A 15,543-nucleotide genomic window follows, 5' to 3' on the forward strand; every position below is an offset into this window, starting at 1 on the left:
CCCTTCGCAGAGGGAAGCAGAGGTTGTCATGTGCGTTTAGGGTTGGATGCATAAAATCTTAATGCAAAAGAACGTCACTTTATATTGCCCCTTGTATGTGGACCTTTATTATGCAGTCCGTCGCTTTTATTGCTTCCACAACAAGATCGTACAAAGCTTATTTTCTCTGCACTAATAAGTCATACATATTGAGATAGCAATTTTTATTGCCTGCAACATGACAACTTACTTGAAGGATCTTGCTCAATCCATAGGTAGGTATGGTGGACTCTCATGGCAAAACTAGGTTTAAGGATATTTGGAAGCACAAGTAGTATCTCTACTTGGTGCAAGGAATTTGGCTAGCATGAGGGGGAAAGGCAAGCTCAACATATTTGAAAGGTCAATGATAATATACTTTAACTGAGATGTGAGAAAACATAAACCATTACGTTGTCTTCCTTGTCCAGCGTCAACTCTTTTAGCATGTCATACTTAATGAGTGCTCCCAATCATAAAAGATGTCCAAGATAATATATTGTATGTGAACCTCTCTTTCCTTATTATTTCCTATTAATTGCAACGATGACCAAAACTACGTTTGCCAACTCTCAACAACTTTTATGCCTCATACTCTTTGTATGAGAAGTCATTACTATCCATGTTATAAGCATATGAAACATATAGAAATTCAGATTTATGACATTCAATTCATTCCCCCATTTACTTATAGGATATACATGAAGCACATGAGTAAATGACAAACTACTCCAAAGGATATGAGTGAGGGACACTGAGTAGTCAAACAATTAACTAGCCATGGGAGGGTTCCCTTTTTATTCAATATTTCAGATCCAATGACTTTATTCGAATAGCAAGTAAAATTGAAAATACGCTCCAAGCAAAACACATATCATGTGATGAATAAAAATATAGCTCCAAGTAAGGTATACCGATAGTTTTGAAGACGAAAGAGGGGATGCCTTCCGGGGCATCCCCAAGCTTAGGCGCTTGAGTCTTCCTTGAATATTACCTTGGGGTGCCTTGGGCATCCCCAAGCTTAGGGTCTTCCCACTCCTTATTCTCCTCCTATTGATATCTCACCCAAAACTTGAAAACTTCAACCACACAAAACTTAATGGAACTTCATGAGATAGGTTAGTATGATAAAGAGTAAACCATGCACTTTGGTACTGTAAAAGACAAGGTTCATAATTGTTTTCACATAATTCCTACTGTACCATATCATTTCTACAATTTATATTAATAAATATAAGCCATAGAAACTATAAAACAAGCAAACTATGCAATGAAAACAGAACATGTCAGAAACAGAACAGTCTGTAATGATCTGAACAATAACCATACTTCTGCTAGTCCAACAATTATGAAATAAATTGGTGGACGTGAGGAATTTGTCTAATAATCTTCTGCAAAAATAATCAACTCAAAATCACTCTTCTGTAAAATATGACAGCTAATCTCGTGAGCGCAAAGTTTCTGTTTTTTACAGCAAGATCACATTAACTCTCACCCAAGTCTTCCCAAAGGTCTTAGTTGGCACTTTATTGAAACAAAAGCTATAAAACATGATTACTACAGTAGCTTAATCATGAAGACACGCAAAAACAGTAAGGATAAATATTGGGTTGTCTCCCAACAAGTGTTTTTCTTTAATGCCTTTTAGCTAGGCATGATGATTTCAATGATGCTCACATAAAAGATAACAGTTGAAACATAAAAAGAGCATCATGAAGAATATGACTAGCACATTTAAATCTAACCCACTTCTTATGCCCAGGGATTTTGTGAGCACACAATTTATAGGAACAAGAATCAACTAGCATAGGAAGGCAAAACAAGTTTAACTTCAAAACTTTACGCACATAGAGAGGAAACTTGATATTATTGCAACTCCTACAAGCATATATTCCTCCCTCATAATAGTTTTCAGTAGCATCATGGATAACAACTTTGTTCTCATACTCAATTGGAACCTCTTCGAAATAGTGGAATACTAACTAAAGTTGACACTCTTCCAAATCCACTTTCATAAATATCGTAAGAAGATTCAACACCCTCCAAGATAGTGGGATCACTAATTCCTAAAGTTGACACTCTTCCGAACCCACTTTAAATTATAGTATTATTCATACTCCCAAAAGATATAAGTGAAGTTCCTGGAGCATTCTACAATTAATATAGACTAGCCAATATCCAAGCTCAAAATATATGTGAAGCGCACGAAGCATTCTATAAAACCATGCTCAAACGATTTAAGTGAAGCACAAAGAGAAATTCTATAAGATCATACTTAAAAGATATAAGTGAAGCAAATGAAGTATTATATAAATCAATGGAGAGCTATCTCATACTAGCATGATTCTTAAAGAAAAAGAAAAACACAAAGGACCCAAATCATGTGAACAAAACAAAAATCGAGGTATACCGATATCTGTCGAAGAAGAAAGATGGGACGCCAACCGGGGCATCCCCAAGCTTCGATGCTTGAGTAACCTTTTAAAATATTTACTTGGGGTGCCTTGGGCATCCCCAAGATTGAACTATTGTCTCTCTTTATTCTTCTCACATCGGTAACTCCTCGTTCTTCAAACACTTCATCCACAAAAACTTAAACAAAAACTTTGTGAGATCCGTTAGTGTAATAAAGAAAACTACCACCTTAAGGTACTGTAATTAACTTATTATTTATCTATATTGGTGTTAAACCTACTGTATTCCAACTTCTCTATGGTTCATACCCTTACATACTAGCCATAGATGCATCAAAATAAGCAAACAACACACGAAAAACTGAATCTGTCAAGAACAGGACAGTCTGTAGTAATCTGGAAGTTTAGTAAACTTCTGTAACATCAAAAATTATGAAATAAATTTGACAATTTGAAAATTTTGTACAGAATTAATTTGCAAAAAGTTTCAGACCCATTTGACTTTCCAGTAAAAAAATGTAAATTCATGCACTACAGCGAAAGTTTCTGTTTTTGTTCTGCACATAGTAAGCAAGCAATCTTATCATACTAAAACCAAAGCTTGGCACATTATTTTTATAATACAATGGATATATACAAGGGGATAATTATTTACAGAGAAACTTCCATGAAAAATTCTACATTGTTTCCATGAGCATGAACACAAGTGCTCAAGGTCGACCCTCACTTCTTCAATGCATAACTTTCCAATCACTTCTCTTTTTGAAAAACTTTTTTTAGGCATGAGAGGCAAGTAAATATTTTTTGGTATTTTCATTCTTTTAAAAAAAATTGTATGTTTCACCCACAACTAAACTGAAACAAAAAGGAAAAACAAAATCTACTTAGTGAAGAAAGCAAACAAGCACACACGAGAATATCAACCCCACGCTATTGCTCCCCGGCAACGGCGCCAGAAAAGAGCTTGATAATCCCCAAGTGCAGGGAATCATCATAGCAATTCCCAAAGGTGGAAGTGATAAGTATAGAGTGTTGAACCCACAAGGAGCTAAAGGTAAGATCAATATTCTCTCAAGCCCTATCTGCCACTGATACGACTGTACATGCACTGAACGTTTGCTTCCAACTAGAAACAAGAAATAAGTTGTGTTGTGGGTATAAAGAGGATAACTTTGCATGATATCGGAGAGCTAAAATATGAAAGTAGGTGCTGTTATCATAAATTTAGAATATATTACTAAATATTATAAATAGCGAGTGTGGAATAATGGTGGATCGGTGTGCGGAATTGTCCTAGGCAATTGTTAACAAGATCGGTAGTCGTCATTGCAATTTCATATGAGGGAGAGGCATAAGCTAACATACTTTCTCTAATTGGATCGCATGCACTTATGATTGGAACTCTAGCAAGCATCCGCAACTACTAAATATCATTAAGGTAAAACCCAACCATAGCATTAAAGCATCAAGTCCCCACTACTAGGGAAAAGGCTAGCAGCAGCGCGGGTTTTTAGGCTAGCAGCAGCGCGGGTGGCCGCGCTACTAATAAGGCGCTACAGCTAACTCATAGTAGTAGCGCAGCCCTAACCCGCGCTACTACTGTTGACGATATCAGCTGCGCTTTTTGTGAACGCGCTACTATTAACTAGTTGTAGCGATTTCGTCATCCCTCGCTACTGCTATATCTTTCATCATTTTCCCACTGCCCCATTCCCTTTCAGTTCTCCTTTCAGATACTAGATACTAGGTACTGCTACTAGATATCAAATTCATAAACCATTACTAGGTACGGTAGTACTCCCTTCGTTCCAAATTACTCGTCGTGGTTTTAGTTCAAACCACGACGAGTTGGAATGAATGGAGTACTAGATAACAATTTCATGCATAGCCAACATGCATCCTCAAGTCGTACAAGGTCATATCAACGGCCATCATCATATGTAGTTCTAGATGATATCGACGACGATCATCATATGTAGTTCTAGATGATATAGCCACACACACATATGTAATTCTAGATGATATAGCCACACACACATATGTAGTTCTAGATGATATAGCTAGCCACACATACATATGTAGTTCTAGATGATATCGAAGACAATCATCATCCTCAAGCCTAGGCGGTTGGTGTTCCTGATAGTAATTAGGATGGCCTGTCCAACACGAAGATTCTTGCCATCGAGGAATTTCTTCCACCCAACCGAGTTTAAGTGTGTGCGACCGTCCGTGTCCACGCGGTAAGTACAGGTTGTGACGGAGCCCCTTGCAGTAAGGCGTAGTCCAGCTGAGCCTTCTTCATCAGGCTCGATACCATAACTCACAGATATGCTCTTTGCCAATTTCTGAATAAGAAAAACATATCAATTAATAAGCATGTGATCGAACTCTACACTAAAACATATATATCATCGACTAGATTCCACACAACATACCATATCATTGGACTATACACTAAGTAATTCACACTATTAATTTGCATTTGTAAGTATAACATACCATATCATGTCGATCAACCATGGTTTTTGTCAAGCGGGTCACGAATGGCACCCCGACAAAGTCAGCACGTGGCGGAATTATGTCCCATAGGTTGGACACCTCCTCCTCACTCAGCCTTGTTCTTTGAGCTACGATGGCTTCATGAAGTGGGTCCTCATCAACTTCATCGAGTGGGTCCTCATTATCTTCATCATCTTCATCATCTTCCTCATCTTCATCATCTTCCACCAGGTTGAGATAAATGACAGCTAGCTTGGGTCTTTCTGCTCGGAAGTTGAAGCTGATCAACTCACCACTAGTAAGATGCATGCGAGCGACAAAACGGGCCCATCCATCTCCTCCAATCTGCGACATATTGCGTCCTTTCTCGACCTCCATAGTGTACGCCCCCCCTGGAGCCTCAAATGTCACAGTGTCTCCTGTCAGCTTGTTGAATTTCAACCTCACATTGCATGGGACGATCTGTGTAAAATAAGCAAAATGACACAATGCAGTAATGCCAACACTAAAAATATAATAGTTATTACATTTCATCTAATTTCTTACCGCCGCATGACGAAAACTCGGCTGGAAGTAGATGCCGAACAGCTTGCCAGTTGCAAGGCTGCCGGCGCATCTTGACTTGCAAAGTTGACATAGTGGTGGTGGTGGTGGCGCCATTCTTCTGAAAGCAATATGAGCAAAGGATTAACGATCAACTAAATCAAAATGTTCTAAGTGAACTAAATCAACTAGCCTACTAAATCAACTAAATTAAAATGTTCTAAGTCAACTAAATCAACTAGCCTACTAAATCAACTAAATCAAAATGTTCTAAGTGAACTAAATCAACTAGCGTACTAAATCAACTAAATCAAAATGTTCTAAGTCAACTAAATTAACTAAATGAATTAGCCTACTAAATCAACTAAATCAAAATGTTCTAAGTCAACTAAATCAACTAGCCTACTAAATCAACTAAATCAAAATGTTCTAAGTCAACTAAATCAACTAGCCTACTAAATCAACTAAATCAAAATGTTCTAAGTCAACTAAATTAACTAAATGAATTAGCCTACTAAATCAACTAAATCAAAATGTTCTAAGTCAACTAAATCAACTAGCCTACTAAGTCAACTAAATTATATCAACTAAATCAAAATGTTGCATATGAGCAGGAGGGAGAAGGAGGGGCGACTCGAGGAGGGAGAAGAGAGTAGGATGGAGGAGGAAGGCGGAGCGAGGAGGGGCTGGCCGACGCGGCCAATTGAGGGAGGACGGAGGAGGAAGGCGGAGCGAGGAGGGGCCGGCCGGCGCGGCCAGTTGAGGGAGGACGGGGGAGGAAGGCGGAGCGAGGAGGGGCCAGCCAGCAGCGAGTGGAGAGGGGGGACGGAGGAGGAGGCCGGTACCGAGTCCAGCAAGGAGGAGGAGGTGACGGCGCGCGGCGCAAACGGAGGAGGGGCGACGGGGGCGCGCGGCGCAGATGGATCGGAGAGGATTGAGTGGCTGTGTGTGTGAGTGGATCGGAATGGAGGAGATGGGGGAGATGAATGGCTTAGCAGTAGCGCTCTTCAGGAAAATACGATACTGCTAAGCTATCTTGCAGCAGCGCCTTTCACAATAAAGCGCTACTGCTATGTGTCAGCATGTAAAAATAGACTTTGTTCAATATATCAAAAATACATTGATCATCAACGATCTTTTTGTGTACAATCTGATTTGTCAATATGAGTCCTCACCAGTTTAGGAACAGGTGAAGACTCATATTGCAGCCACAAATTCTACACATAGAGTTCAATGAAGATCAAGTGCTTGTCAAAGTTTGAGAAGTAACATATTTAAGGTGGTAGAAACTCTCTTCACGGAGCGAGGTGGGACTAAATTTTTGTAGGAAACTTAGCAGTAGCGCTTATCTGAGAAATGTGCTGCTACTATGCTACGTAGTAGTAGCGCGCATCACTATAACGCGTTGCTGCTATAACTAGCCTTGCGGCGGCCTCATAGGAATTATAGCAGCAGCGCGTCTTTGGGAGGACGCGCTACTGCTATATTTGTCTCAGTAGCGTGTTTCGTCTGCCCGCGCTACTGCTAGTTAGCAACAGCGAGTTATTTTGAAGCGCGCTGCTGATAAGATTCTGTGTATAGGCTTTTCCCTAGTAGTGCCCCTTTACCCCATACGCAACAACCCCCTTACTCGGGTTTGTGTTTCAGTCACTCACGCAACCCACTATAAGCGAATCATGAACGTATTGCAGCACCCTGCAGCGGGAATCCCTCATGCTTGCGCGAGACGGAGGGCACCATAGGACAGCACGAAAATAAAACATACAACTCGTACCAATCTAGACCATCAATCAACCCAAGGACAAAAGATATCTACTCAAAACATCGTAGGATGGCAACACATCATTGGATCATAATATGTGGCATAAAGCACCATGTTCAAGTAGGGATTACAGCGGGGTGCGGGAGAATGTACCGCGTAAAGGAGATGAGGATGGTGATGATGATGGTTATGTTGATGAAGACAATCATCGCGGCGATGATTCCCCTCCCGATGGCACTCCGGTGCCACCAAGAGAGAGGAGGAGAGGTTCTCCCCCCTTGTGCTTCCTCCTCCATGGCTTTCCCCCTCTGGTCCTTGGCCTTCATGGCGATGAGGGCCCCTCCGAGATCCTCCTCCATATCCTTCGGTGATGATGGCCCCCTCCGGCAGGGTGCCGAAGAGGGCCTAGATTGATTTCTCGTGGCTACAGAGGCTTGCGGCGGAGGAACTTCCGATCTAGGTTATTTTTTTTGACCTTGAAGACTGCAGGGCTTGCACCCCACTGCATTTTATTAAAGCAAAGTAAAAATAGAACTAATACAAAGTATCCTCAAGATGAGGAAAAATGAAAAAAAACAGCAAAAGAAGGCTGTACAGGTTGACTAGTCCTAATAAATACAAATATACAAAAAGAGAACAAAAGCATCTCCCCTCAAGGAGGAAGGAAATCAATCCATTTAAGTAAGGCCTCTTTATGCTTCTGTTTGATTCTATGAGAAAGCAGAGTGAGATCATGAATGAATCCATATCTCCATGCTCTGAAGGATGGCTTGATGTTCCTGAAAGCTCTGTCATTTCTAACCTTCCAAATATTCCACCAGGTAGTAAAAACCACCTCCGCAAAGAAAGGTTTGTTGAACTCCTTTCTAGCATGGTAGGCAATCTCCACCATGTCCTCACTGTCTTTCCAGACAATTTGCAGATAGATCCAGACGCGAGCACTAAAATTGCACTGGAAAAAAGGTGGTTTCTGTCCTCCAAGATCCCCGTTGGACATAGAACACATTGTGGACCCTCATTAATCTTCCATTGCCTTCTCTGAATCATGTCCTTGGTGTTAACCCTGTCCATTATAACTAGCCAAGCAAACATCTTGATCGACATAGTATAGCAGCTCCTCCATATCCACCTCAAAATGGGGTTTGCTACCATTGGCTGATAGGCAAAATCATAAAACTTTTTTGCAGTATAAGATGACTTCTTTCCATGCCTCCATCCCCAAGTGTCATGACAGCTAGTGTCCAAATGGAAAGACCCCATTAGGGTCGAAAGCTGCTATAATTCTTGAAAAGCTTGTTCAGAGAGTGGCAAGTAAAAGAGATCTTGCAAGCTACCAGCCTGAAAGACTTCCTTGACTGAAAGGTTTTTGTGGAGGCAAAAATAATATAGTCTAGGAAATCGATCTTGAAGAGGGACATGGCTGCTTCCAATTTGCCAATAGTCAGACCAGAATAACACAGTACCTCCACTATGAACATCAACCACAGTAACTGCTCTGAAATTATCCATCAACTTGCAGACATCCCTCCACCAAAAAGAGCCACAAAGGGTAGTATCATGTGGAATTCGTTCAAAATAATAAGAATTCCCAATTAACTGAACCCAAGGCACATCCATTTTATTGTAAAATTTATTCAGAAATTTCAGAAGCAGAGCTTGATTTTGCAAACCCAGATTTAAGATTCCAAGTCCCCCCTTTGTTTTGGGCCTGCAAACAAGAGGCCAAGCTGCCAGAGAATGGCCCTTCTCCTGACCATATTTCCTCCATAAACACTACCTTTGAATCCTTTCCAACTGCTTCAAAATACCCTGAGGGATTGACAGGGTACAAAGGAAGAATATAGGCAAAGAGGAAATGATAGAATTTACTAATTGCAACCTGCTCCCCTGAGGCAAAAACCAAGAACTTGTTGTCAATCTTCTCTCCATACAATCCACTAATGGAAGAAGATCCACAATCTTAGGCCTGGTAGTCCCAACAGGCAGACCTAGATATGTGAAGGGCATTTTGCCTAACTTACATCCAAAGAAAGCAGCAAGATCAATAGCATCCTGGTCAATCACATTAATGGGATACATGGAAGATTTATGAAAGTTAATCTAAAGACCAGTTGCCTCTGAAAAAGAATATAACACTGATTTCAGTGCCCCCAAATGATCCCTGTCAGCCTTTAAGAATAACAGTGTGTCATCAGCATATTGTACCACTGGAAAATCAGGATCATGAGTTGGCAGAGGCCTGCTTATCAAACCCTGCTGAAGAAGGTTATTGATCAAAGTCTGCAAAAGGTCAGCAGCAATAACAAAGAGCATGGGAGAGATTGTATCCCCTTGCTTAACTCCACATTTACATTTAAAATGATTCCCAGGAACTCCATTGAGCAAGATAGAAGAAGTGCCTGATGACAATAACTGCCTAATCCATGTAATCCATCTACTGTCAAAACCTTTTGCAGCAAGAATCCTTAATATAGCCTCATGTTGTATCGAATCAAAGGCCTTTTCAAAATCCAACTTGAGCAAGAGGATGGGCTGCTTAGACTGGTTGCACTGATGGATATATTCAAAAGTCCAAGCAAGACAATCTTGGATTGATCTTGATTTTATGAAGCCATATTGATTTTTATGGATACATTTGATGATCTCCTGCTGAAATCTGTTAGCAGCCAGTTTTGTAAGGAATTTCAGGCCAACACTAGTAAGAGAGATAGGCCTAAAGTCTCCCATCCCCTCAGGCGACTGTTTCTTTGGTATCAGTGTAATGTAAGCATCATTGAGGTTTTCTAACTGCACTGTGCCAGCATGAAACTCATGCACCAACTTAATAAAATCAGCAGATATTATGTGCCAGCACTTTTTTAGAAAAAGACCATTGAAGCCATCAGGTCCAGGTGCCTTATCAATAGGCATTTCATCAATAACCTGCTCAATCTCCTTAATCTCAAAAGGTTTTGTGAGGACCTCCAAGCCCTGAACCCGAGGTATTAATGAAAGAATGTTCTCATCCAAAACTATTGTCCGAATCGTCCCCATTCTGGTCTTGAAGGATATCAAGAACTCTCTGGCCATAACCTCATGATTAGGTGTGATAGATCCATCAGGCAACAACAGACTAGCAATTGAATTTTTTCTGTATCTTTCAGTTGCCATGGCCTGAATTTTTTTGGAGCTTTCCTCTCCCACTTTAATATACCTGATGGTACATCTCTTCCTCCAGTAAAGATATTGCATGTGCAGCAGATGCTCATGGTGCTGCTTGATGATTTTTCTGAAGTTGCTCTTAGGTCTAGAAAGAGATCTCATGTCCTCCAGATTGTCCAACCAAAGAATTACCCAGTTACACTTCTCAATTAGCCCTTTAATATGTGATAAACCTTTCTGCCATTTCTTCAAAGCAAACCGCAAAGCCTTTAATTTATCAACAATAATTGCTGCAATATGAGTTGTATGAGAAGGACGATTCCAAACCTCCTGCACACAATCAAAGAAACCAGCCTGATGCACCCAAAAGTTTTCAAACCTGAAAATATGTGCCCTTGGGATGGATGTACTGATGTCAACCAGACAAGGCACATGATCAGACGCAGTTTTTGCCAAAGGAGTCACTTGTGTCATGGGATATGAGTTAATCCAACTGGCAGATGTAAAAACCCAGTCCAGTTGCCCCAAAAGAGGCATGTCCTGCATGTTACACCAAGTAAACCTTCTTCCCTTTAAGGGGAGCTCAAGTAGTCCCAAATGGCCAATAGTTTCATTGAAAATAAACATATCATTGATGTCACCACCCGGGAGATTCCTATTATCAGTGTAACGAATAAAGTTGAAATCCCCCATCAACATCCACAATTGGCCAGGATCAATATCCAAATTGTATATCCATGAGACAAACTCATCCCTTAGCTCACCCTAACAAGGACCATAAACATTTACCAGAAACCACTATTCATTGTTATGAACAGATGTAAACTACATGACAATAGCGTAGGGTTTAACTTGTAGGAGAGTGCCATGGAACACATCCGATCGCCAAGCAGTCAAAAGCCCCCCCGAGGCACCTCTAGATGGTGATTTAACAAATTGATCAAAACCATGAGGACAGATGGATTTCATAGTTGCCCGCGAGCAGGAGGAAAGCTTAGTTTCTTGAAGACAAACTACTGAACATTGACTTTCAATCACTTTCTCTCTGACAGAACGCTGCCTAAGATCTGAATTCAAGCCACGGACATTCCAACATAAAACCTTCCAACTACGCGTTGCGATACAATTCATTAACCACCGATGAGCAGAAAAGTGTATATAGCATGACATACAATGCCATACCACCCAAAAGATAAAATAGTTTAGAGTCACAAAATGACAGTTCCCTAGACTGATACAGTTCAACCATAAAGAAAACGCACATAACAGGCACCCGAGGCGAAGACAAATAGGTTGACATAATCATTAAGCTGAAGATGTGGACGAGTCCTCCTGTGGATTAGCCATAAGCTTATCCACCGACAGAAGAGAACGATCGATCTCCAGCTCCACGCCAACCACCTGAAGAACTCAAATTGGAGTGTGTGGTGGTGCAGCAGTCGAAGCATCCTCAGCGCCATCCGCAGAAGTGGGCTGGGCCTTGTCCTCCATGGGCTTGGCACGTGGGCGCTTCTTTGATGGCTGAAGCGAGAGCTTCTCAAAAACCATGTTTTTGAAGCCATCTAACTTTGCCGCGCTCCGAGTGCAACGTCTCAGTGTCGTATCAACAACAGGAGGCTTCTTCTTCTCTCTTTGCTTTCTTACAGTTTGTTCCACAGAGAAAACCATAGGTGTTGATTCAGCAGAGGCAGAAACATGTGTTGATGCAGCAGAAACAACATTAGCAGAAATAGCAGGTGCCACATCTTCAGAAGCAGAAGGAGAATCTGCAGGCAGGTTCTCAAATAAAGCTCTGGCCACCAGACGCTTCACCACAACAGATCTTCTGTCAGCCACAACCAAGGGCAAAGAAGCATGCAAGCAAGACATCTGCTTGGACTCATCAAAAGCAATGGACCAAGTCCTCTTGGAATAAATGAATGTGCCCAACGGCTTGCAGAAGATAGACCTGGGCACTTCCTTAACTGAGAAATCAAACATGAGGTTCTGGAAAGACCTCATCCAGATCATTTCCAGAGGGAGTGGAGGGTCAGCGACAATACGCGCCATGCCAATGAATATCTCATGATACTGAATGACAGGAGGTTGGTAGGGCACAATTGCCAGCTGATTCTCCTCAAAGACCTGATGCTGCTGAAGATCTAGGGGAGGAACATGCTGAATGCCTGGCTCTGGTTGATCCACAGACACTGAACCCTCTGGTTGGTCAATCACAATAGAAACTTGATCATGTTCAGGCGCAGCCGGCTGCAGGACCTGCTCATCTTCAGCTTCATCTCCCCACACTGCATTACCCCAACCAGGCACATCCTCATTTACAGGTGGGGGAGGTGGAACAACAGGAGCATCATTCCATCCCAACATTGGGTATGGAGGAAGAACAAACGACAAATTATCCTGAATCAAGTTACCAGGCAATGCGTGGGGGTTGCCATCTAGCGGCATTGGGTCCTCATCATTTGGCATTTGATCTACAAAATCAGCACAAAGAACATAGCATGCAGCAGTCCAGGACACTTGGGCACCTCCCCATTCTGCATAATCACCAAAAACAACATCTCTTGGAACTAACGGAGTATCAGGAAAACTAGCCTCCACCATAGTCCGGACAAGGTATGGATCCTCACTGTCCCAAGAAATAAACTTTCCGAAAGTACCAACAGCCTGCGAGATGAACTCAGTAGTGCGGTAATCCAGAGGAATACCAATGAACATTAACCAGCCCTTGCGAAAACCATTTGTTCCTTTGAAATTCTCCTCCTCATCATGCTTCATAAATCTAACAAAACGATCATTGCCCAACGGAAAAGGCGCATGCTGAATCAAGGTATATCTAACTGACGGATCTCTGACTTGAAACAGACCCACCCCATGGAACCACGGCTGAGCAGATCGAACCATAATACCTGAATCTTGCAGAAACTGAACCACCTCTTCACGCATCGGGCCAAGCGGCCTGTCCGGCGCCGGCATTACTTCAGCGACCATGTAGTCCTCATGACGACGGGTCGGTTGAGCAGCAGGCGTGAAGAAGGTGCGAGGAAGCCGATGATCACCACCATCGATGATGTGGTGGCCTACAGGCACAAAGCGCCGAGGATCAAGCTCATAGTTTGCCATGGATGGAGCAGAAGCTGTTCGTGGTTTTTCTTTGGCGTGAGGAGAGGGAAGATGCAATGGGGGCGGCGGCGATGGGACTGGACAGTCTATCCCAATAACTCCGGCTCTGTTCCCGTGAGAGGCAGCAGATTCCAATAAAATCGTTTTTTGGTGCACCGAAATTGGCTTCCAAACCAATCCATTGGAGCGCGCGAAATCATTACAGTCGCGGCTAGAGTGACCTGGGCGAGAGCAAGCCGAGCAGACCGCTCGCATTCCACATGCCGCTGACAAGTGGCCCCTCTGTGAGCAAATAGTGCATGTCAACACACGGTCCACCATGTCATCGACCATAGCTTCAAACTGTCTCGCAGCCTCTTGAGAGGAGGGGATATGTTCACCAAAGTTCAGTGGGCTTAGATCCGGAGGCGTGGAAGGCCCAGAAACAATTGGGCTAATCGGCTCATTTGGGCTCGAAACTTGGCAGGCCTCCATCTCAACTGGGTCAGCAACAGAAATGTTTTGAATCGGAGGCAATCCCGCCTGAGCGGAACGAGCGGGCGTAATCCCCGCATGCACGGAGGAAAGATCCTCAGAAACCGGTTCAGTCACCGGAGCAGATGAGACCGGCCGGCATAACTCCGGCAATGGAGTGATTGTGCCAAAAACAATGGGTGGACGAGCCACTGTCCAAAGCAAGTCCGTGGCAGGGGATGGATGAACGACTACACGCTCATGAACAAGAAGATCATACCCCGCATCCCTTATAGTGTCAATGCATTTTTGCGTAGCTGGATATCTATATCCTTTGCAAGCCGAGTAGCGCTCAGACGTGGCAAAAGAAAGATTCTTCTTAGAAGAAGCAGCCGACTTGAAGGCCGATCTAACTGGAGGTTTATGCATAGCCAAAAGACCTAAAGATGATCGACGCTTAGATGGACTAACTAAAATCCACTCAGCATCACATTCTTTCCTCCAGATCCTGAGCTCTCTAATCCAATTTGGTCCACCATTACTCCATAAATGAAAATAACACTTGAAGAGATCACAAGCAAAGGAACGGAGGTCCATGATGATAAAACCAACTTGCTTGCAAGAAACATGGAAAGAGTAAACCTTGCCTTTGATGTGATCAACATGGAGATCAATTGCCGAACCTCCAATTGCAGCTTCCAAAGCCGCAGCCACAGAATCCACCGAGAGACGGAAGGCAAGGCGGCTGAATGAAACAATTAAAATAAAAGGCCTTCTATGCCCCGAAGGATGAACCGATTTCCCAGTAGATTTGAAAACCTCTTCCGAAAAAACCCTACCCTTGGAAAAGTCCAAGCCAAGGGTAGATCCACTAGAAGAACCCATGGAAGATGGGTATTATCTTGATCCAGAGAAGACGCCGGAGATGTTGATCGGAGAGAATCCACAGATTAGTGGAGGAGTGGAAAGATCACCGGAGAAGGGGAGAGCGCCGTGGTGGGGGGTGGGAGCGCCATCACTCTTCCGGTTTTAGTGGAACTCCTTTAGGATAGCTTACGGTGATAGTTGTGTTGATCTAGGTTATTTCCCGAAAATTTCTGTATTTATAGGAAGTTTTGGCGTTAGTTTCATGTAAGGGGGGTCTCCGGTCTATCCACGAGATAGGTGGGCGAGCCCCCACTCTCGTGGGCAGCCCGGGACTCTTCTGGCCCAACTCCGATGCTCCGTGCTCTTCTTTTGGTCCATAAAAAATCCTCAAAAATTGACACGTCAATTGGACTCCGTTTGGTATTCCTTTTCTGTAAAACTCAAAACGAGGAGAAAACAGAAACTGGCACTGGGCTCTAGGTTAATAGGTTAGTCCCAAAAAATATATAAAATGACATATAAATGCATATAAAACACCATAGATGGATAATATAATAGCATGAATACTTCAAAAATTCTAGATACGTTGGAGACGTATCACCGCACACGGCTAGGATCAATATTGTGTGTTCTAGGCGCCTCCCCCTTCATATATATAGGTGGGAGAGTGAGGGGGCAGTCAAGGTGGCGCCCAAGTAGGAGGAATCCTACTTGGGGCCCTAATCC

The sequence above is a fragment of the Triticum dicoccoides genome, chromosome 6B, assembly GCF_002162155.2.
Source record: "Triticum dicoccoides isolate Atlit2015 ecotype Zavitan chromosome 6B, WEW_v2.0, whole genome shotgun sequence".
NCBI lineage: Eukaryota > Viridiplantae > Streptophyta > Magnoliopsida > Poales > Poaceae > Triticum > Triticum dicoccoides.